Source organism: Anomalospiza imberbis, chromosome 10, assembly GCF_031753505.1.
Source record: "Anomalospiza imberbis isolate Cuckoo-Finch-1a 21T00152 chromosome 10, ASM3175350v1, whole genome shotgun sequence".
NCBI classification, from domain to species: domain Eukaryota; kingdom Metazoa; phylum Chordata; class Aves; order Passeriformes; family Viduidae; genus Anomalospiza; species Anomalospiza imberbis.
In genome coordinates this window covers 18,961,137-18,985,680 of record NC_089690.1, presented here as the reverse complement: position 1 = coordinate 18,985,680, position 24,544 = coordinate 18,961,137, and the positions used below count along the sequence as shown (strand labels likewise).

The 24,544-nt window shown below is 40.9% G+C and overlaps 1 protein-coding gene and 1 long non-coding RNA gene across 2 annotated transcripts in view; one reads left to right on the top strand and one right to left on the bottom strand.

The window, feature by feature from the left end:
* SPSB4 (splA/ryanodine receptor domain and SOCS box containing 4) overlaps window positions 1-2,798 on the bottom strand; it is a 162,507-nt gene extending 159,709 nt beyond the window's left edge. Inside the window, exons 1-2 of the mRNA XM_068201002.1 lie at window positions 2,664-2,798; window positions 323-398 (exon numbers count right to left, since the gene is read on the bottom strand). The gene's annotated coding sequence lies outside the window, so the exon portion shown is untranslated. The remainder of the gene's footprint in view (window positions 1-322; window positions 399-2,663) is intronic.
* A 51-nt stretch (window positions 2,799-2,849) lies between these two features.
* On the top strand, window positions 2,850-22,955 carry LOC137480098 (uncharacterized). The gene is made up of 3 exons (XR_011002702.1): window positions 2,850-2,970; window positions 7,711-7,879; window positions 17,602-22,955. It is a non-coding gene; the product is annotated as an uncharacterized lncRNA (long non-coding RNA).
* The last annotated feature ends 1,589 nt before the right edge of the window (window positions 22,956-24,544 follow it).

Sequence of the window (24,544 nt, the reverse complement as noted above, 5' to 3'; positions counted from 1 at the left end):
AGTGTTTCTGATACTGAAGAAGTTCCAAAGATAAATGGATGTAGCACTGATATTTTAAAAGTTGATAACACATGAATGTTCAAAGTCAGAATCAAATATTTAATCCTGCTGGAAAGCTGAAATACTTAGCTTTACACTGCTTTATTGTATGAGTTTATTTTACCAGGAGTTGGTAAACTCATACAATAAGCCATAATATATCTAATAAACCTATAATAATAAATAATAAATTTATAAAACAAAGGACATGAGCACAAGGAAAAGTAAAATGGTAATACAAAAAAGTGAGCTTTTATGAAAAAGAGAGCTGATGACAACTAACCTGATACTTTGATCATGCAGCTCTAATTCTTCTACGACCAGTTAACATTTAGAAAACATCAGTCCCAGGCTTGCATCTGGAAAATAAATTAGTGTTGGTTTAGGAAATTCACTACCAATCCTTATGAAATGAAGGCAGTAAGAAAGTAGAACTTACAGCCTCACATGCTAAAAAGAGCTAGAAACCAGCACTGCAAAACAGTAGCATGCAGAGTTTTTGAAAAAATATACTGCACAGCTACAAAATTGCTCAGGTGAAAATGAAAAAAATAACAGTGCAGCAACAGAATTCCTGCCTGTTTCTCCATTGCTTTTTCTCTTCAGTAAACAGTCATTGCATTGGCATGAATATGGGTCAAAATCCATACGAACATCCTTGTAGAACACACAATAAGCCCAGATTTCTCCTCTTCAGGTTTGGTCCTGCCACCACTATGAAGACCAATGAAAATTGCTTTTTATTTGACAAATTCAGACTCAAACCACAAATGTGACCCAAAAATCAAGCTTTTCCACAAATTCTTCTGTGACGATATTTAACTTCTAAAGCCTTCCAGAATTAAATAAGGATTAAATGCCACTAACGTCAGATGCTGATGTGAGCATAAGTCTGAGTAAGTCTTCAGTGACACCAGCCTCTCAGTCCCATTGGTGCAGAGGCAACCAAACTATTTTAAGGCATTATTAATGAAAAGCCTAATTTTGATTTATTAAAAGAGGTGCTAACTTTTCTCATCTACTGGCACAGAATAGGAAGGCATAGGTAGTTTTTAATATACTCAGGGTGAAATCTCTCTATGCAGTAAGTGGAGACATCACTGGTACCACTGTTAACCACTCATTATAAGGAGCACACAGACTCCTTCCCACGGGAAAGCAGAAAGGTAAAAATCCAAAGGATTTCTTTCTTTGCACCACAAAATCTGTGACAGCTCAACAGTCACCTGGGTTCTCGGGGCAGTTAATGCAAGACCAGCTCCACCTGGAACTCTCGGCTTCTTTGGATCATCTGCGACCTCACAGGTATGGAATAATGACAAAAGGAAAATGAAAACCAGGATTACTCAATAAGATGCATCTGCAACATAGTGGAAAAAATGTTCCCTTCTTATCCTGAATATTCTCTTTAAAGCCCTTTGGGATCTGTGTTTTCAAAAACAATGTAAAAGTACAAGTTTACGGTATTTTGATTTCATTGTCCAGCGCTCAAAACCAGCTGAGAGGACAGACTGAAGAAAACTGTTAATGGAATTGTACATCTCTTCGGCGTGCTGAACGAAGCGCCAAGCTGTGCGATGTGACATCAGCAGCGCCTGCAACGCTGCGGGAAAAAAGGGGCGGCGGGCGACAAAACCATTTTGCCACGAGCGTGAATGAATACTAAAACACCGTCCCGGGGAGACGCTATCGCTGACAGGCCTTTGAAGGAAGGTCACCCGTGACACTGCGGGGCAAAGCTCCTCATTAGCGGTATTGGAATAACCCAGCGAGCGCTCATCGCTTCCCGGAGCAGTGCCGGGCTCCTGCGGGGTGCGCAGCGCTCCAGCTGGAGCATCACCGCCTCGAAACCCCACTGCCACCCGGGCACGGCACCAGAGATCCTCCCCCGCGCTCCGGGTATGGCACATTGCGTCACTCAATAGGTGAAAAATAGCAAGGCAAAACAGGAAGAAAACACGTCCGATAACGTTGACAAAAGTGCAGTTTAAAAAAAGGTGGTTAAATAGAAAGCATCAAGTGCCTCCGCCCCAGATTCTGGAGGCACTCAGCACACAGCTGGCGAGACTTCGGCAAAGGAGCGTTCGAGACGCTGGGAGGGAGCAGCGAATCGCCGGGGAGGGAGGAGCCGGCTGGGGCCGCCCCGGGGCGGCGATGTCTGAGGAGCCTAAGGGGCGGCGAGTGCCCTTGCCCTACAGCGGCCACCGCCGGGCGGGAGGCGCAGCTGTGCGGTGTCCCCCTCACCGCCGGGATCGGGCTGTGCTGTGCCCCCTCACCCTCACCGCCGGGATCGGGCTGTGCTGTGCCCCCTCACCCTCACCGCCGGGATCGGGCTGTGCTGTGCCCCCCTCACCCTCACCGCCGGGATCGGGCTGTGCCGTGTCCCCTCACCCTCACCGCCGGGATCGGGCTGTGCCGTGCCCCCTCACCCTCACCGTCGGGATCGGGCTGTGCCGTGCCCCCTCACCCTCACCGCCGGGATCGGGCTGTGCTGTGCCCCCTCACCCTCACCGCCGGGATCGGGCTGTGCTGTGCCCCCCTCACGGCCCGGCACTCCGCGGAGCTGCCGCCCTTCAGGGACCGCGGGCAGGCTCAGGCCGCCCCGGCCCGCGGGAGGTACTCACCGACCTCGGGCAGCAGCGCCGGGCCGGCTCCCCGCACCCCGCGAAGCGAGGGGGTCCGGCCCAGGATCCCGGCTGTGCCCGTGCTGGAGAGGCGCCCGCTGGTCCCGGGCGTTGCCCCGGCGCGCTGAGGGGAGCCCGGCCCGCGGAGCGAACGGCCCCGCGCCCGCTCAACGCCCGGGGAAGGGCGGCCACAGCCCGGGGCGAGGCAGCGCCGGGGCTGCTGCTCTGCCGTTGGAGCTCTCAGCGCTCCCGAACGGCACCGCTCCAGCCCAAACGTGCCTTCTTCGCTCGGCTGCTCTTGCTGAAGGTAATACAGAATATAGCGTCAGGTGACACTTAATACTTCTGCAGACATCTGTGGAAGTATGTAAAGTTTTCGATTGTGGATCGCAGAGAGTTTTGCTGAATAGTTTGCTGTAGATTACCGTGGGAAGGCAGTCGTCTCACACATGGAAACGGAAGGGTCAGAGGTATTGGAATAGGTATCTGGGAGCATGGACTGGCTTGGCATCTGGTAGGAAGTTTCTAAGCTTATAAATGCGAGTTGTGAACATCTGCTTGCTTCATAACTTGCTCTCTCAGCTGTAAGAAAAAAGTAATACACAAATCAAAAGTTACCACTTATCACGCAGGAAATGCAATGCACACTGAAGGGAAGTATATGCCTCTTATGTAATTTTTATATACTTCTATTAAGAACCTGCATAAATTAGACCTGATTTTTAAATAAACACTCAGAACTTGTGTTCTAAACCATATAAAAATGTTCTGTTTTCACAAGCACAAGGAATCCACACCTGCTGAGTGTGTGCTTCAGCAGCACAAACATGAAGTGTGGGGCTACATCCTCCTTGTCCCCAGCATTGCTGCTGAACCGGGGAAGGGAGGAGTGGCACAGGGTAGCTCCCTGCTTTACCTGCACAGCCAAAGCAGATCCCTGAGGTGGGAATCTTTTCCGTGTTAGTGGCTGGTGAAATGAATCAGTGTTCGTGTGCTGAAGCATGGAAATACACAGCTAAAATGTGGAAACCACTTCTCCCCGGCACTGTAGTGACATTTGATGCTGACAGCTGGGGTTTTGATTTCAGTTCTCCTGGACATTGAGGTGTGTGAGGACATAAAAGGGTTGTGTGCATTCCAAATGCAGCTCAATAAAACTGCTGTGTACTGCCATGGAAGTTCTGTCTTTTACATATGAACTTTGCTGTTGATCTAAAATTTTTGAGATTTTTGTGCTACCACAATAAATTCTGACCCATTTCATATTATAAATCCAACAACACTGTCCTGGAAAGCAGGAACAAGTTACATTCAATCACTTTTATTAGAACATTACAAAAATTACCCAAAATATCTTTTATACATGTAAATCATGTTGTCCCTTCAGCTTTGGAAATGGTGTCACATTTCATACCAGGACTACAGTGGGAGAATGGAGAATTTGATGTTTGGAAAGTGGGAATATATCTGTTTTTTCAAGTGGTAAAAGTTACTCTAATATGAATGAATAATGAAATACCAGAACCTAAAAATTTCACTATTAAAGGCTGAATACTCCTGTCCTGAACCTTACCCATTCCATATTTGGAATAAACCCCCCTATTTTATTAACACGTAATGATGACTGAAAACTTTTTTCTAGACTGAAATGCCAATGATGCTGTGCTAGAAGAGTCCCAGAGGGCAGTGAGTTGTATAAGTGGCAAAGTAGCCACAGAAAAAGGCAAATAATGCTGATCTTTTGCCCTTTTTGTTTCTAGTATCTTCTTAGCATTTAAAAGAATCAAATATTCTGCTTCCTGATGAGTTTTACACAGTCCAGGTTAGGGAGTAAAATTTCTTAAGAAATTGATAGAGGGGTTAAGACAGAAAATTTGCTCATCATGTTAATGTCATGTTAAGAAATGTCATGGGGATGCCATAAATTTAAAAGCCAAGCACTGCATTTCCAATTTAGTACATAATGGTACCCAGTATATGTCAAATTAAAGTTTGCAGTCCTATATTAAAGTCAATCATCTTTAAAAGGTATTTGGTCAGTCATGACATGATGATATATTTTAAACAGAACTCAGCTTTGTTAGTGGAGCCTTGTTCATCTTAGAGATTCATTCTAGGACCTAAATTGTTGGCACAGCCAAGAGCATCTCCCTGCTGAAAGGAAAATACCAGGTGACATTAGGAAGGTCAATACAGAACAGAAATGAAACCAGCAATCACAAACCCTCCCAGAGTTTTCAAGGATGCCAGTTCATTTTCATATTTCCTCTAACTTGCAGTGAGCCCATGCTTTTATCAGAGCAAATTTACATTCTTTGTTCCTCAACACAGACTTGCAGAACGGTGATACACAAAGGAGGCTCATCTGTAAGTCTTGCTACTGATGAGCCTGATAATTAATAATAATAATTATGACACTGTCCCTTGATAAAAATCAAATAAAAAAACAATATCAAGCTATCATGTATATTTGCTTTAGGAAACAGAAGCCTTCAAATGTTGTGAATGGATCATCTGAAGGAATAAATGTATGCATCATTCTCTCTGTTATTCGAAGACTAATTAGGCATAAAAGAATAAACTAGCATAAAAGTAATCATCAAAAATATAGTTAGCACATAAAGTTATAAAGGCACTCTGTGATTAGTAACATCATTGATATTCTTTGTAAGAAAATGTATTTTTGAACCTAAAATGAGATCTGTATATTTTCTGCATAGACAAAATCCATGTGGCTCTTCATTTACCTAAGATCAGTAGAGATGAGACAGATGTGGGGGGTGGGAGGGAAGAGGAATAAAATCTTGCAAAACCAATTTCTTGCACTGAAAATGAATAGAAATAATACCCTTGCAATGACAGTAATAATTTTCTTCAGCTAGAGAGTAATAACCTTTTTAATTTCCCAATTCTAGTAAATGCTCATGTCACTGTAGATGCTGTACATAATAAAAATAAATACAATTATTAGTTTAAAAAAATATGCCATTGCCACATTAAAGATACAATAAAGAGTTTTTCAGGAACCTGAGCAAAATTTTGTTGGCAACAAACTTTAATGTACTAATAAGCCTCACAAATCATGCCACTATTTCTTACCTATTTTGCATAATAAATCTCTTCCATTCCTCACTTAATGAATAAAAAAAGTGTCAGAAGACCAGACCATCCCCAGGAGACCGTGCCTTTTGTCCAGCTTACTGAAAGCTGTACATAGGCTCCTGAAGACAACTTTGATGGTGTTACTAATACAGTAGTCTTGACTTACATTTACATGATCATCACTAAAGATCAAGTTTAGGCATGACTAATGTAAGAGATAAAGCCCTGGAATCTGTTTCCAGTCAAAGTGACATTATTGCAGGTGACTTTGCAATTTTCTAATATACAGCTTCTAGGGAAGTTAAATATTTGTTTTCCAACTGTAGAAGCTACTTCCTGCTATGTTTCTTTAAAGCTTTTTAACAAAATCAGAGATGTGGCAAGAAAACCCTCCTAGAAAATCCTGGTTCCTTACAAATCTCTGACAGCTTAAGTTTGTGTAGATATTAACTAAGGAAGGAAATAATTCAGATTCCTCCAGTTTTCATCTGTGCTTTCCAGCATGGTCACATGTACTCACAAGCAGTAAATCCCACCACAGAAAAGCTGCATGCAAGCTGTCACAAAAACATTCTCTTATGCATATGACTTAAACATCCATTTAGCCTGCACATTAATTCTACTGCCATCTATTTCATTAGTACTCTTAAGAGCCAAACAAGTAGAACTGCTTTTTGTTAAGGTTTGCAAATATTTCTATTATATTATTTTTTCACTGAAGTATAACTTTTGCAACTTCTAGAAGACAGGGTCAGGGTTGTAAAACCTTCAGGGATTTAGGAACCTAGGGAAAAATTGAACCTCTAGTGAATTTGAAGGAATATTGCTTTAATATTCAGCCATATAGCTCCAGCCTTATTCTGTATCATATCTAAACTTGTTTTCTGAACTCTGTTAAGTGCCATATTTGCTGTCTGGTGCCAAACTAATTCACTGCCAAATCATATATGCTCTCTTGTCACCAGCAGTTGGCTTTTTCACAAAATGTGTATTGAACCAAAATGAGAAAATAAACATTAATCAATAAGCATTTGAGTGAACAAATGAAGTTCTATTACTATGCTATTTTTCTTTGATTTAGCAACTACCTCATGATTACACATCTCACCTTGCAGTGCTCACAGAATCAATGTGTTTGTCATTGCACCCAAGAAAAGGCAGTCTTTTACATACTTTGCCAAACTGATAAATTACCAGTGTAATGCATTTTGTCATTTTAATGGATTAATCTTCCAGCTATTACAGATGTCCTTAAAAATCAGGATTGTATAATATAATCCATTGTATTCAATAAAGCTAATTTCTAGAAAATGTTGACTTCACCAGAAGGGCTCAAGTCAGAATTTAAAGACAGTCCATCAGTTTATATTCTTCCTATTATTTGAATGCATTTTGTGCTAATTTCATATTAATGAAGTCTTTGAATGGATTATAAAGCAAACCTTACTGTCAAACCCATGAATATAAATCAGAGTATGACATACCAGGACCTATAAGCATTCCTATTTATGCATGTATGCTCATGAAGATAATTCTGGTGCTGCTGAATATGGAAATATTTAAAATAAATTTGGAATTGAAGGGGAGGCAGTCTGCCATGGTAAAGTGCCTGTTGGAAGTTCAGCCACTTCTGACATTGCTAAAATGCAGCAATGGGGAAGAATAGTGGTGCCCTTTCAAGTGTGAGGTACAGCTCAGCCAATTTAGATTACCATGAGATAGGTACATCCCGAGCTGTCAGTGAACATTATTTAAAATGTTGTGAAATAGTTCAATGGAATGTTTAATGAATATGCAAATGTCAGCTAGGAAGAGAGCTCATTTTTTAATTTGCTGATTCGGCTGCAAGAATAAATTACTGAAAATAGAGGCAGGAGTAAGCCGTCTGTAAATTCACCTCGAGAGAGGAGGAGATGGAAATGTTCTGTTCACTATCTCATTACAGGACATGATGCCCAGGACATCTTGCCTGAGACCAAATCTATTTCTTCATCTATGAGATAAGAAACTTCTGTGTCCTAGCTATGTATGGGAAATGGTTTAGCTCCTTCTGTGTCCTTCCACAGAAAACAGTTTGTGCGTTCAGAGCTCTCCCAGGAGTGAAGCTGCAAGATGTGTGAACAGGGGAGAAGGGAGTGGGAGGGTTCAACAAAAGCACGGCTTGTGTACAGCTGGTAGGACGATTTCAGGCTTGGCTGGGTTTGCTTTGGAAGAGGATCCAAGGCGAGTGTGACTGTCCTTCGGCCACACCGAGGAGGAGGAGGAGGAGGAGGAGGAGGAGGCGGTGACTGCCAGCAAACCCGTGCGGGGTTTAACCACACTAGCCGAGTACAAGCTGCAAGCCTGTGCACACTGGAAAGCCATCTACAGGTGCCAGGACACTGAACTCCAGGGTTAACTGAACCCCAGACAGGTTTGGCAAACTTAACTCACTTCAGTGGCTTTTGTGCTGTGGGGATTTTCCCTTTCCACGTCTCATGCCTGAGAGCACTTTGGGGCTATTGATGGAGGCAGAGTTCCCCCATTCCAAACTTCTGAGAAATTAGGAGAAAGCAAAATATCTAATTTGATCCCTCTGATAATATATTGTCTTCCTTCAAGCAAAATTACTTTTTTTTTTCTTTTTTTTTTTTTCTTTTTTAATGAGGGCAGGGTTAGGTTTCTCCTGTACAGTGTAACACAACAGGCTCATATTGATGCTTCACCAGGAAACTTGAAACAGATCCTGTCGTGGAGAGTTGTTCAATTATCTTGATGTCATTACATAACATAATCATAAACTAAGCCAAATCTGAAAATAGCAAAGTAATATTGTTCAGATGTGGAACAATCAGGTATAAACTGAAGATGAGTTTTCAAATAGCTTGTAAACTAGATTACCTGAATGGAAAGTAAAGTCTGTGTGGGAATCATCAATGGGTTATAATGAAATGGCCTGAACCTGAGGGTTTAGGGTCTATGATTTTACTTCTTAATTGCTTTTCACACCAAGTGTTTCATGTTTAGCTGGAGTAAACTGCACATTCAATCTGATGGAGAGCAATTAGGTAACTAAGTACCACTTTGCAGTTCTTCAATTCACACCAGAAACAATTGACCCCTCAAACTGAGCAGGTGTATTTTCCTCTTTCTCTCCTTTCTTGACATATGTGGTTTTTTTTCCTCAAATTCCAGATATAAATAGTGAAGAGTAAACATAACAACAGGGATTTCAAAGCAGTCTGATACAGGTAAAACTGTAATTGGTATTAGGTATGCTCCAACTGCTGAGGAAAAAGTGGATTTTTACCATGAATAAACAGCAACCAAACTCCAACACAATAGCTCCAACACAATAGTGTTACTGGAATAAGCAGAAATTTAGCTTGTCACACTCAAATTTATTATACTCTTGATTTCCATATACCATAATAGAAAGCCCAGCTGTCTTCTGGAGAACTAAAAAAAGCAGAACCACTAATCAAAGCTGAAACATAGAACTTTGAAGTGACTTTGTGTGATGAAATAATACTGGCAGTAAGAATTTATGGAGAAGCTATGAAATAATGTTCCAACAAATTATCAAAATGTATTGTTTGGATGGGATGGAAGCTGTGAGAAGAGGGATATATAGTATAATTAGAAAAAACAGTGGAGCATAACATAATAGTCCAGTGACAGATCTGTAGGCTGGGAAGAGCACACCAGAGCAATATTTGGATTATAGTGCAGTAACAGCAATAGGATCTCTGCAGCACAATTGTCTGTTCTCAGGAAACAAGGTTGAGAAAATTAATTTGCTCAAATGCATAGTTAATGAAATACCTGATGCCTCTGGTGAAGTTTTCCCAGTTGATTCTTCAGAGAGTAACAGAATGAACTAAGTTACATTTCCCCCCAGTGAAGAGAATCATTCAGACAACGAGCATGAAGTTAAAACTAAGCTAAAATAAGTAAGATAGTTGTACAGATTTTAAACAGCTTGTGAATGACTGGTTTAGATTAGATAATAGGAAAAAATTTTTTACCATGAGAGTGGCACAGGTTGTTTAGAGACATTGTGGATGTCCCATCCCTGGAAATTTAAATTCTGGTTGGAGCAACCTGGTCTAGTAAAAAGTGTCCCTGCTCATGGCAGGGGGCCTGGAAGAAGATGATCTGAGGTCCCTTCCAACCCAGGCCATTCTACAAATGTTAAAAATAGAGTGTTTAACTATTAATTATGCCTTCTCTACCATCCTCCAACAGTTAAACTATGAGGTTTCATCAGCTTGGACCAACACAGGCAGCTGTGTGCAACTGAGAGTACCCATGTGATTCTGCACAAGGAGCTGTTTGGTTCAAATGATGTTTAATTTTAGAAAATTAGATTCCAATTATAAATTTTCATCTGGCTGATGCTTGACTTGTAAAGCCTTGAAATGTAAGTGCGACCTTTAAATAATTCTAACCCATACCTTCTGTGAAAGCACTGAATTTTAACACAATATAGGGAATATACTGTACTCCAATACCTTCCCAAACTCTTCATTTCAGATATTTCAAAATACAATTTAAGTAACTACATTTACTTTTCAAGTGAAATCCACTAATCTAAACATATTAAAATTTGGCTAAAGTTTGTGATAAACTTTAGGAAGACACTATAGATGTTCCTGGTGTGGGACATGCTGTCAGGTATATTGATACCCTCTTTTCAGACCTGAAAGGAGTCATTCCAATATTTTTTTCCTATTGCAAGTCAGTGGAGAGAACTGAAAAGCTCAAAATGAATTATTTCTTTCCCACTGTGTAAATACGAAGTTAGGAAGTGCTCATCATCCTGAGAAGCAGAGAAACATAATTTAATGATGGTTCTTTGAAGGGAAATTTATTAATGAGGAAGTGAGCACAGAAACTGAGCTGCTGCTCGAAGCGTGAATGAAATGCTGGGTTTAATTGTTATTGTAGATCATCTGTATTCATGACTGTCCCAAACTGGTGCTGACTTCTCATCACGGCAGGAGAAAATAATCATAACCCAGCTATAACTTCTTTTCTAAGCAGTTGTGGGAAAAGCCCATGTCACTCAATTTCTTCAGTGCAGCTAATAAAACTATAGATTTTTCCTTTCTCAGGCAGTAGAGATGAAAAGAAAGAGACTACAAAAGAGAAAATGCCCTCAGCAAAATGGGACTGGAGAAATTTCTGTTCCCAGTTGCTGACAAACTACATATTAAATCTGTCTTTTCCTTCCAAAACCCTCCAGTCAAAGTGTTTTGCAGTACTTTACTTGGAAGCTGTTAATTTAATTTAAAAAAAAAAAGCTTAAATGGACAAGACATATGGAATGATATAAAATTCATGCTGATTTTTAAGTGAGGTTCTATTAATTTTATAGTTTTGTATGAATTACTAGATTTTATCCTGGTTTGGGCTTTGTGGGGTTTTTTTTCCCTCCAAGATGATCTTTTCTTTTGCAAGCAACCAAACCTAAGATGCTCTGTATGGCCCTTGGCTGCTGTGCCAGCTTTCTGCATTGTGTTAGCTTAGTGCAGAACCTGCCTTCCCCAGTGCTGGAGATCCTAACAATTCTCCTCTTGCACACCTCACCCTGCAGGTTCTGGGGGAAATCCAGGCTGAACTGCCCAACAGGGGCACCCCACAGCAGCTGGCTCAACCCAGGAAACTCCATGGTGTCTCAATATTAGATGATGCCTGAGTGGAAAAGGAGGACAAACTAGCTGGCAAAGCAGGTAGCCACACATGCATGCCATTGTTCTGGTTCTGCAGCCACTAAGCACCTATTGGGACCAAGTCCTTCACAAGTGACTTTAACATTTATTATAGTTATATATTTATGTATATAGTTGTATTATTATCTATTATAGTTATATATTTATTATTAGCAATCACTCAGTACAGGTAATTATTTCTGTTCCTCTTTGAGCAGGTAACTATAAATTCTGAGGCAGTGCATTCCCACAGCATCAACATGAGCAGGTAAAGATGATTACACACATCTCTCCCTTCATGCTGAACTCCCTGTTTCATCTCTGTTTTGTTAAATACAGCCTTTGATTACTGAAAAAAGTAATTATCAAACGTGTCACAGGCATGCTAAAAATAATTTTTCCAGCACACAGTATCTGGGTAGGTAGGTTAATTTCCCTAGACAAGATCTCTCCTGCTCTTGAGCTCTCATTTGAAATGCATGTTTTCATCACTTCCATTGTAGGTTTCACCTGAAGAATTGTGTCACTGTTGCAATTATAATAAAGTTAGAAATAAAGCTTTGTACATCTTTAATTAGCTCTCCTTCCAAATTCAGGTGGTTGAAAAGCACAAGGAATGTCTGAACGGGTTGTGGTGTGACTTTGGCTGAACAGTGTCAGTGCTTTGGGAGTGACAGCCTCTGAGAGCAGCAGCTCACCTGAGCTCACACATCCCTAGTGATTCCCACACTCTGCAAGAGCCAGATCAAAGACAGCATTTGCTTCCCTCTTTTGCAGTAGAAACACTGTCAGCTTGGCAGGGCAGCCCAGACACACCAAGCAGGGAAATGTCGTAAGCCCATTACATTTCTACATTAACATGATGCCTGCTGGATTTGCTTGAACTCTCAATCAGACAAAGCAACTTAAAGCCTGTCCCACTACAATTCTTGTCAAAAGTATCTGTGATGCAAGGATATAATGCTGCTAACTCAGTTGAGAGACCAGGACAAAACATGACTGTGCTGGGCTGGAAAAGTGGAATCACAAATATTTTTTTTTATGGTTTTGTTTCAGAAAGAGGTTAAAAAGATGTATTTGCTTTACTAGATTGCTTAAGTAATTGTCCAATCCCATGTTACAAATTTTTGCAGAAATGTAAGAGTTATAATTATAAACCCATCAATAGTTAGAATCAAGAAAATGAGATGACTGATGCTTAATTAGGTTGAGCAGGTAGAATGGTCATTCTGAGTAGTTTGGCTGATTAGGAAAGCATCCAAGGAAAAATAAACCTCAGTTCAAAATATTCAAACATTTTCATACAGTTACCTGGCAGGGACCCAGCGACACTATGCCCTGGATGGTTAACCAGTACATTTTTATTTTTGTGTGAATGAGCAACATCTAATTCTTAGTTGTTAGTCAAATATTTATTCTTCTTTTAAAACCAGACAGGGCAGTGGCAGTCGTGCAGCAGATGCTGTCAAATTCAGAGCTGTTCAAATAGCAATTGCCATACATGCTACGTGAGAAATAATTGACAAACTTTCATATCAGCCAAAAAAAATCAGCCCCAATACCCACTTCCCCAGTTCCAGCAGTGGCAGGGTTGGGATCAAACCAGTGAACTCTTGGAGGAAAGTGAGGGTGAGGATTCTCACTCTCAAAGCCTGAGAGTCAGTCTGAAAAACATAAGTAAGGCTGGTAGTTGATGCAAAAGCCCAAAGAGGTGGCAGAGAGAGTGTTTGTCTTGTTACTGGGAGGAGTCACCTGTGGGACTGGGGCTCCTGCTGAAATTTGGGTGGTTCCCACCACCTGTTAAGAAAGCACTGAGCAGATCAACCAGAACCGTGAATGCCACAAGTCACAGCTGCTCCTTTTGGATGCAAAGTGTCATTTGTTTCACCTGCAGAAACAAAGAGCAGGGCTCTACCTGAGCCTACAAGTTTTCACCTCTACTCAAGACTCAAATTCCCATTGGTGCAGTACAGCTCCTGACATGCTCCAGGGTGCATTTGCTCGCAGATCACTGCACTGCGCTGTACTTTGCAGAAGGTGTTGATACCTCCTTGTCTGAAGTTACACGTGGTATCAATAAGTCATTTCTTAGGCTGAGTATTTTTGTGGGAGGAAATGAAACCGATATTCCTTTGCCTATTGTGGCTGTCTACTAAAAATGGAAAAAAAGGTTAAGGTGTTAATTTATACCTAAAAACACTAGAGCCTGCCTACTCCTACTGCTGTAATTGAACATGTTGGCACTTCAGTCTACACACACAAAATGGGGATAAAACCAGATTTTTCTTAACCAGTCATTGGCTTTGTCACTTCCCCTTTCATTGATCTAAAATGGTGCTCATTTATAAACACCCATGTTGCTGAATCTATGTCCTTGCTCTAGTGAGAGAGCAGAATGATTTAGCATATTTTCTTCAGCTGCATTACTAATTTATACCTATACTGGGCAAAAGGTGGCCACAGGAATAGCATCCTTTTAGCAGCAATTTTTAAAGATGCAAAAGAGGAACTTGAACTTATCCTTAAAAAAAGGCTTCTGATACAGAAATGGTGTGCAAACCATCTAAAAATACACATAAAAGAAAATGGTGACTCCTTTACATGAGTACATTTAAGAAGGAAAGATTTTGATACCTACATAAGGATCCAAAAGTTCTTCCACAGAAATTAAGTTGGAGAAGACAAATATTCCTCATTGTGCCATAGCCCTGTTCAGCCTAATTTGTGTTCACTGCTATGTGTTATCCAAGATTTTGCCTTACCGAGCTATTTATAATCATTACAAATATTCCACAATAAGGCTTTTTCCATATGACAGATTTATAGTATTTATATGCTAATTGAGAAAACAGAACATAAATTTGAATAATAATGAAATTAAATAGCATTTCCACTATTAAACTATCAGCTGTGGGCAGCAATTCACTTTTTACTTAGGACTTGCCAGATTTTCCTTGGTAAATATTAACTTGGTAATTGAAGCACTTTATTACTACAATAAAATATATTAAGTAATAGCTATTAAATCAATAACTTAAAAGATAATTTAAACTCTGATTCTAGATACATGAAAATTATTCCAAGGAACAGATGCAGGGTTTTGCTTTACACTGAATTTGCAGAAGTTATGTAACAAAATACTTTTAGAGAGCCCAGAAAAGTCAGGTTTCCAGGCTTCTGTGGAGATGAGTTGATTTCAGCCCTGGTGAACACTTCAGGAATCACAGAGCCTCACAGGGAAATTGAGAGTATGGATAAGGAGATATTTGTGCAGCACTGATACAAAGCAGTTCAAGCTCCAGCACCTTGGCTGAGCTGCATCCACTTGAGGAATTCACACCCTTCTGAGTTCACCACTTTTCCTCCCTTGGTTCTTCTAGGCCTCAGAGCAACCTGAGAAACAAAGGCAGTATCAGTTGAATGCAGCCCACCCCCCTGCACTCATCCTTATTTCATCAGGCAAAACTCTGCTAATGCCATTGGAAATGCTCCTGATAATGTTAATGAGGTCAGCACCTCACCTCAACAGATATTAGCTTTAAGAGCTCTGTGGTGGCAAATTGATTTTTGATATTTCTGGCATTTTCCCTGCTGCTTCCCTTCCAGAACTATTATTCACTGTTCTGTGTTATTCACTTGACCTGTCTTTTGCTCATGTGTTTTGTCAGGCAAGTGCTTTGGTTTTGTGCTACAGGAGGAGACTGGAACTTCAAAGTCTGCAAATCTGTAATGAGCAATTAATTCTGGATACCTTCCTTCTATAAATGACTTTAGGATTTGAACATATACACTAAGATATAATTTTATCAGAGTATTCCCTAATATTTACTATTTTTCAAATATTTCTGTCAGTAACATCACTCTTGTTCAGTGAAGTAAAGAGACCTTTACCTTAAATGCAGCATACCCAGGTGGAGTTGAGTCTTTCTCCCAAACCTTTCTCTTTAAGGAGAAAATAAAGAGCAGCAGAAAAAGCATGGAGCTGCCAGCTGAGGTGTTTGTCCAGCAGAGCAAGAGGTCCAGCTCAGCCCAGCTCACAGTAATCTCCAGATGCTTCTGAGAGGCAGTTCATTTCCTACCCCACTGGCACCTTGCTACAGAGTCTGCTCAGAGACAGAAGCATAACATAAAAAGAGAAAATATGTTTGCACATGACTTGGACAAGAAATCATAATGCAAATCATAATGCAAATTTGCAGAGGTCAGGAAGCATGGCCAACCTACAGCAGGGCACAACCTCAGTCATATTCATAATGCAGGTAGCAGTGCAGCACAGAACAATGGGAGCTAGTTTTAAACAAGCCATATAAAGAGCTCTACGTCCCTTTAAGCATTTTAAGAAGGTAAGGTGCCTTGAAATTAAGGCTTTAAGCATCCACTGCAAATTCTCCAAACTGCTCTTTCCAGTTTTATCAGGTACAAAAGATTAATAGCTGCCAGATGAAAAATAGTACTGCAATTGATCAAGAGGCCTGAAGCAGACAAATGGTGCCTGTTCTGAACTTTCAGCAGAGATGGCCCGTATAGTCTAGGCCTCCCAAAAGCATGATATTCTCTTTCCCCAAAACATCAGGGGTTGTGGTGAGTCAGGAGGATGCCACAGATAAACCAGAACTCTCATTACAACCTTCTCCTTAGCTTTGTCACTTGTCTGTTTTGGCATTACCAGTTCGAGTATTTCAGCTACAAGCCCACTGACTGCCCAGTTTCTGCTGGAAAAAACAGGCTAAACAAATTGCCTAGATTTTTTTCTTTCCCCAATACAATTTCCTTACTCTGTTGTGAGCCATCTGAAATATTGTAGAACTTTAACCAAAACCCCACAACATTGAGGCGTGCTTAGTGATGACATGAAAGCATTGCGCAGAGGGGTAAGTACATAGCCCCAAGACAGCAAAAGCTACAAAGACATAATATCAGTGTAAGCAAACAGAAGACCCTTTAGTGAAATTTCCCATACATATCTCACAGAATAACTATTGCTTCAGAACAACTCCAAATTTACTGTCATATTCACAAATAACACGAATCCAAAATTGTTCTGGTTTAGGGCAAATTTGGGAGAAAACCTCCAAAGAGATTCCTCCAGAAAGTAAATTCAAGCAGCTCCTCCCCCAACTGGTTTGGGAAAAGATTTCCTTGGATAAAAAAGTGGAAAAACCTGTTTATTTAACAGGCAAAGCATTCATCAGCACGAAAAGTGAACAATATTAAACAATAAAATCTCTGGCCACTCCAAAGAGATGACAAGTCCCCTTGGTGGGCTGTAGCCCAGCTCACCCAGTCACTCAGTCCCTCTGGCACTGGAAATGCCACAGCCCCAGCCCGGCCTGGCCTCGTGGGCCACAGGTGTGAGCTGCCAGTGCTCTTCTGGGTGTTAAGTCCAGAGCAGGTTTAAACAGTCCCAAGGAAAAGAAAAAAAACATAGTCCAGGAAACTTCTCTGCCTCAGATTGCTAAAACTAACTAAAAGCAAAGGAGAGCTCTGTCCTGCTGTCTGTCTGTCCACAGACAACATAGTCCAGGAGCAGGAATGTGGAGGAGTGAGTGCAGTTGCTGATAACAAACTCTGTTGCAGTCATCATAAAGTCACCCCAGGACACAAAGCTAATGGCTGATTTCAGACATTTACATTTTAATAAGTGTGTGGCACAGGGCTGTGTTCAAATCTGTGTCTCTAACCAGGGTTTCTATGCATAAAGTACACAAAAGTGTACTAGATTTCTGAGCTAAGAATGTTGAAAATGCCATCCTGGGTGAATCCCTTTGTGCACATTTACAGTGAAATGTCTTTATTGATGTTCTATTAGATACAATTTTCTATGCATCGTTAAACAAAATTCTTCACAGAAGACAAAGGTAGCTATTTTTCTAAAGATTCCAATGAAAGAGAAGCAAAGGTTTACTCCATAGCATCCACCTGGCAACCAGACCAGAGATGAAGCAATTGTCTAAAGTATTTTGCTTGTTTTGTGGATTCTCTGCTTTAGTTTATGAATGTCAACAAGAAGAAAACCAGAATTATTATATGAAAGCCTGCAGCGTGGATTCACATAATCACTAAAATGTTTAGATTTTCAGAGTAGGACTTTTTAAGGATGCCAGTTTAAGAAACTGAATTCTGGAACCTGTTATAGCACAGAGCATTGAAATGGAACTAGGAGAAGCTGAAGCGTGAACAGGCAGGCAGCTGGAGGTGACCTTCAGGAAACTGGAAAGGACTGAATCACCAGGCAGGGATCCTTGTTCAGTGTATTTCTTTAGGGTGTCTCAGGCACATTTTCAACAGACTACTAAGTAGCACCACCCCAGGAAAAATGTAGTAGAGAAACACATGATTACATGGTTAATAATCATATTTTGTAAGTAATCACATGCCTGTGGCAGCACCATGGACACGGCTGGCTCATTCCACCCTGTTGCAGAAAACTGACCTATTTATTTCTTAAAGGGAAGTAGGAGATGCAAACACTCCAGTTTGATGCAGAGGCAAAGTCACTAAGATGAGGGAAAGAGCAGAGACATTATGTAATGACATTATTTTCTGTTTGTTCTACTTTTCTATGGTGCCATCTGACAGTAGGAATTGTCTGACAGCATTTGACCAAAGCAGAACTCCAGAAAATGAAATGCAGGAATTCTGAGGTGCAGACTAATTTGTCTATGGATGTTACACTGGGTAACAAAGCATATCCCCTCAGATACCTACAACAGCACCCAGATTTCATCACTTCAGTAAGATTTGACACTCGAATTCTCAAAGGAACAATCACTTCTCTTATTGTACACTCTATTTTTCTTTACTTAGGATACTCACATGCAAGTGGGATACTTTACAGGCCATAAAAGTATGAAGACCTATTTGAGCTGAAAAATATTGTTACACTATTTTAAATATTCCTTTATATCATAAACCAGGAATAGTGTTTGCATTAATATTTCTCCCATTTAAAACATGTTTGATTTATGAGAAACTTTATCATTTGGCAGATTTTACAAACCATTTAAAGAGAAAGTGGGAAGATAGTTACAAATGTTGCAGGACCGAGATCTTCAGGAGGCTTTTATTTCAGTGACCAACCAAATGGGACGTCTGCCATTTCCATGGCACAAATTATACCAATTGCAGAAAGAGGAAATAGTAATTATTCCCTGATTTGAATCCATCTTACTATATATTGCTAGAAATGCCTTTTTCACCAACGAAGTTTTGACATTTCCTTTTTTCCTTCATTATCTGCATATGAAAGTAGAGCACTGAGCCCACACCCATTGTGACTGGTGCATATAAACCTGCTGGCCATGATTTGTAGGTGGAAGGAATAGATTCTCCCTTGGTTTTAGCACAAATCCAGTGAGAAAATGAGAATTTACACATAAATTGCAAGTGAATCAGAAGAGAGAAATCAGGATCCTTCTTAGCACAAATCACTCTTAGCCATGATGAACTAGTTCTTACAACACTGTTTGCATGTTCATTATGTGCTGCTGACCTCTATTCACATTCACCTTCCTGGGGTGTGACACACAAACAGGAAATATGTATGAAAAGCTTGGCTGATGCTTTAATGATTCCAGCTTGAAACCCTGATAGCTGCTAAGCCATCCATGATGTGCTGTCATTTGGGAAATCAGAGAACAAATTTGTCTCTCCCTCATGCAGTGGGGATAAACTTGTTCAAGTAGGAAACTAGACCCCAAAGTACAAGCAGTATGCATTCCTGGGACAAGGGTTGCTGTGGTACTATATCGCTACACAGGGTGATTTTCTTAATAGCAGGCCTAATTCTAAAATACTCTTCAAATGCATGAAAACATGTAAACAAATATGTTTGAATTTCTCCTCTGAAAGGATAACAGTGCAGCAGGCTATTTTTGATGGAACATTGGCTCATGTGTGAATATGAGGGAAAGAGATGCAAAAGCACTAAATTGCCAATCCAAGACTGGCACATGAGAGACTCAGTCATTCAACAAGCATCAGGTTTCTTCTTTTCTCCTTGAAAAGCTGTGCAGGGCTGCTCTTTCCAGATTAGCACAGCTATTTTGTTTCCATGACATTGCAAAATCTTTCTCATTTTCAACTGTAGAAACAGAAGCAAGGAACTGTACTTGCCATATGTTTGCAGATTTTTGCATAACAAGTGCTTTTTGCATTATTCCAGCTGTTACTGAAGATTAGTCATTGTTAAACCTGATGGACATTTAGGGAAATTTCTCCTCATCAAATGCCATGAAGATGGGCAGAAATTCATAATCTCAGCTGCTTTTCTGACTAAGGGCTCACAAAGCAGTTAAGGAATCAAGTTACCATTAAATCCAATAAACTACAAACTTGGAAAACAAATTTTCTTCTGGTGAAAGACATTTGTAATCATGGTGCCAACAGCACCATCTTAATCAGTCATTCAGTTACTGTGACTTTCAGCTCCATGGGATGGCTACTGCAGTAGGAAGTCTCAAGGCCCTAAGCAACCTACAGACACAACATTCAGTGTGACCAGTTACAACTCAGTGATGCCAGTTTGCTTTGTGAGCAGCAGGACTACTGAAGTTTGCTGCATCTCCCCAGCTGAGAGCTTGAACTGAAGCTTTGTCAAAGAACTCAGTCCCTGGTGGCTTCTCTGACGCCCAGTCAGGTGCAAACTCACCCTATGGTGTTCTCCTGGACAAGGACACTTCATGGAGATCCTTTCCCCAGATACTGTCTACTGGGAAGAAACTTGTTTGACTATAATTTTTACTGTTGCTTCAGAGAACTTTCACAGGAATTAGGTAGCAGGGAGAGAAACAAGATTGGTAGAGGTAATTTGAGAGACACAAGACACTGTCAATGACAGTGGGAATTCATTAGTCTTTTTCCTTTACAAGTCAGGCTAGAAATAGTGGATTCTTTTATAATTCTTTTAGTGTTACAGACAACAATATCCAACATGCATTATTTAATTTTCTCTTGACTTGCTCTCAGCAAAATATCATCATCTTGACTGCATCAGTCACTTGTACAGTGGCTCTATAAAGCAAAGCCTCATGCTTTCCAAGACACCACTCAATGTTAATTACTATTAACACATACTTTTTTCTAATTATTGGTCAGATTTAAAGATTGTCTGCCTCTGTATAGACAAGAATATTGGTGGCTTTATGATCACTTCCCTGACATAACATTATTCAGGCCCATCAAATGTACAGCTTCCTATTTATGTTGCTGAAATCAGTGCCTCTGGATGTACCTAAAAATAAGGATACTGTTGGAAGATAAATGCTCTTTGAATCCAGCTGCTCGAGTGAGCCTTATGCTCGATTGCACAGACACTTCCCTGTCCCCCAGTGAACTCAGAATGCATAAGAACTGTGCAAAAAGTAGCAAGAGTTGTCAGTCCTTTTCTGAAACTAACCTTGAGTGATCCTTAGCTGGAAACAGAAGCAGCAGCCACCTTGCCCATGGAAGCTGAACTGAGTCTACAGCAGCCCCCATGCTGGCTCTCCAAGCCCTTCCAAGAGTGGGCTGATTGTTCCCATGTTTTTGAAAGCCAAACCCTAGCCCAAACACCCATCCCACGTGGCCAATATTTCCAATGAAACAGATCCAAGGCGCAGACAATTCCCTGGCTTTTTCTACGCTAGAGGAATACAAATGATTGAACTGCAGTCTGTGTAGATCTGGTACCATCCCCTAAATTTAGGGAAGGACATAATCCAATAAAACTGAAATTCTTAAAAATGCTTGTACAGAAATATCTAAGCATAGGTAGGACGTATCACAACACCATTGACTTGTCCTAGCACAGAACTCTGAACACAATCCAGCCAGAATTGTGTCATACATCCATGCTATGAAACTGAACGACAACAATAAAAAAACAGATAATTCCAGAGGCAAAGTTAAGTGTAAGTTATGGATAGGTGCTATTATAGACAGGTTAAAAGTCTTTGAAAATCTGCAGTCTGTGTTGCATTCTTTGTATCAGTCCTTTTCTGAAAGCCAATTCTAAGATGGAACTTTAAACCTAAGCAGAGACATTATCCAGGATCCATTCTCCTAGTGCACACAAATGAAACGTTCTGACATCTTTGCTGCAGAAATACTCTGTGTGATGCAAAGTCATTCCAAAGATAAAACTCCCATTCAGTTCAGGAGGAGTTTTCAGTTTGTACAAATGTATTTTTCTTGGCTAAAATGCACAGGCACTGTAAGTGAAAATGAGTGTGCATGATTGTAAAGAGTAAGATAGTTACAGTTAATTTAACTTAAAAGGAAAATTGAAAATATGCCAAACTTATCAATAACTGGAAATCCATACAATAATATATTATAATGTTAGATAACATATGCCCTCAGTTTTAGCATAATTCTCTTTCATCACTATCCACTGCAATATTGTCAAACAGTTTATATAGTCTGTATAGTCTTAAAGTATCACAATTTGTGTTATCAGCAGGGAAAAAGCTATTTGGAAATTTTCACCCCTACTAGACCCACTCTACTTTTGACCTTGACACTTCACTCTATGCCGCCATCCTAAACTTGGCTCATGCCAGTCTTGAATTATACTTCCAACTGCACTAAGTAAAACCTCAGACGTGTTATCTATCAAGTGACTGTGCTTCAGTGCATCCAGATGTACCAGCTCTTCCACCTCTGCTTGCCACAGGGAACAGCTCCCAGACAGCAAGGCTGCCCAAAGGAAGGGCTAATTAGGAGCCCAGAGAACAAAATGCCCTTTGGAACGAACGTGGTTTCCTAACAGATCTTTGTGTCCATGACACTGTGTCTCCCTGCAGGATCTACCTGTTAGTACACATCAAAGGACAGCTGGAAATCACCTTAAACATTGCTGCATGTAAGCAACTGCAGTGGAGCAGATTCACTGGGAGGTCCCAGCAGGACAACTCCCTCCAATGCAGGCTGTATAAGGAAACAGCTGGAAGCTGCCTGGAGTGGCACAGTTCATCCCTCCCCTGCTCACTAATGCCCAGACACAGGACACCTTTACCTTTAAGTACAGCACGGGCTATTATGTTACCTGCAGGCAGACTCATCTCTGTCAAATACTACAGCAGGAATTTGAAACAAAAGGTGTCAAAGGCACAAAGGGATTTGGTACAAACCCTACAGCTATTTCTGCCTTTCCTTCTCTTCCTCCAAGGCTGCACTAGGGAAACACGGTAAACCAGAAAGCCAGAAGAGTGGAAGAGATGAGTTTAATGTATTGCTTATAGGGCATTTGGTGAACTAATAGGAAAATGCCCTCTCTCCCAAAACATTAGTTGTTATTTTTACCTGATAATGTGTCTATTAATATCCTGTCCCTGACTTAGGTTCTCTGTCCTTTGGATTTTTTTAAGACCATAATCAATACTTGGCAGCATTTTAAAATAAAGTGTACGGTTTACAAAATAAAATCTTCAGTCATCTCTGCAATGATTTCTGAACTTCTTTTTAAATCATGTCTTACTTAATGCATTTTAAAACAAGCTGCTTGTATCCAGAGTGCCCTTGTAAATGAAAAGTAAGACCAGCAACAAACTCCACAAATCTGTTTCTGAGCTACTGCAAAAAAATGCAAGAATTGAATAAAGATTAACTCAGTATTTCTCCCTGGCCCTCACTTGATTCTCAGCTGGGAGGAAACAAAAGATTTCCAAGTCCCACAAGTGCAGCTGGGAGGCAGGCACATGGGACACAGCTATGCAGTAAAATGGATGGAAGATAAAAATTTTTCATTACAGGTTTTCATTTAAAATTTGCTTCTGTTAATTTAAATCCCAGCTCACAGTGCACGTTCACAGCAGCTCATCAGGGGCACACTTGGGTGGATCCCACTCGCCCTGATGGAAACATTTGTTACACTCAGAGCTACTTGTGAGCAGTTACTGACCCCAGAGATGTTTCTCAGCACCCCTGAGCCATATGGTGGCACTTCTCAGAATATCATTCCATTATCACCACCCACCAAGGAGCACCAGCTCAGGGAAACAGATTCTGCAAGCTGGAATAACACTGCTTCTTCCTAGAGCAGCATCTCAGCTGCAGCAGGAGAACCTCTGGAAAGCAAGTAAGATGGCTCTGAATGATTTTACTGCAGCTCTGCTAAAAATCCTTTTCAGACTTCCTTCAGCCTTCTGAAGAGTGGTTAAATAGGCACTCACTGCCTGGGGCATAAACAGGGTTTAATATCCACTCTAGAGAGACCACTTTACTCAGATTGTTAGATGTGGACAGGACCACTGCAATGGAAAGGTTTTCATGAAGCTGAGGAGGAAGAGGCTGGCAGTCAAACCCTGGCAAGTGACCTGGAAGCATCTAAGGGCAGTTTGTCCTTTCCTTTGCATATAACCGGATTGCTGTGCTCTGTTCTCACTTTCAGTGTTTTTCCTGAGGATATCACACATCCATGCTGACACAAGTGAGTGTGAATGCAGTTTTACTGAGCCCAGGACCCCAGTTCCTCAGTCCTGCAACCCCATGAGCTTCATTAAGACCAGAACTTGCACTGCATCTGTGGATGCCAGGAACCCAGATGGAAGGAAGTCTGGATGCAGGCACTGCTCAATCCCTCCCAGCTCCACAGTCATCCTTAAATGCCTGCAGAGCCATGGTTAAAGATGGCAAGTAATCATATGGAGGCTCAGCAAGCTCTGAAAGCAGAGTAACATTTGTACCATTTTGACTATTTTTTGTGTTTTTTCTCTGTTAAACAGCCTGTGTAGTCCCAGCTGAAAAGATGGATGGATATGGAGACTTGGAGAACAAGAGCTCAAGACTCCAGCTCTGTGGCATGCTGCCAGGAGGATTTTATGATTTAGGATTGTACTCAGGCTACTCAACACGAGGCCTCTCCTGGGTGCTGTGATTTCATTTGTGATGCCCCTAAAGAGCCAGAACTCAACAGGCCCAGGCACAGACGATCTCAATCACAGTCAGAACACCAGAGTTCTGAGGTCTGAGTTTTGAGGCAGGTACTGTGTATGGTCTTTAAGGCTGCCCATGTTATAGAGAAAACGTTTTCTATAAAAGTTAAATTGCCATCTGAATGTCTGGAGCATATTCTTCCCTTTTGTACTACAACAAACTCAAACAGAG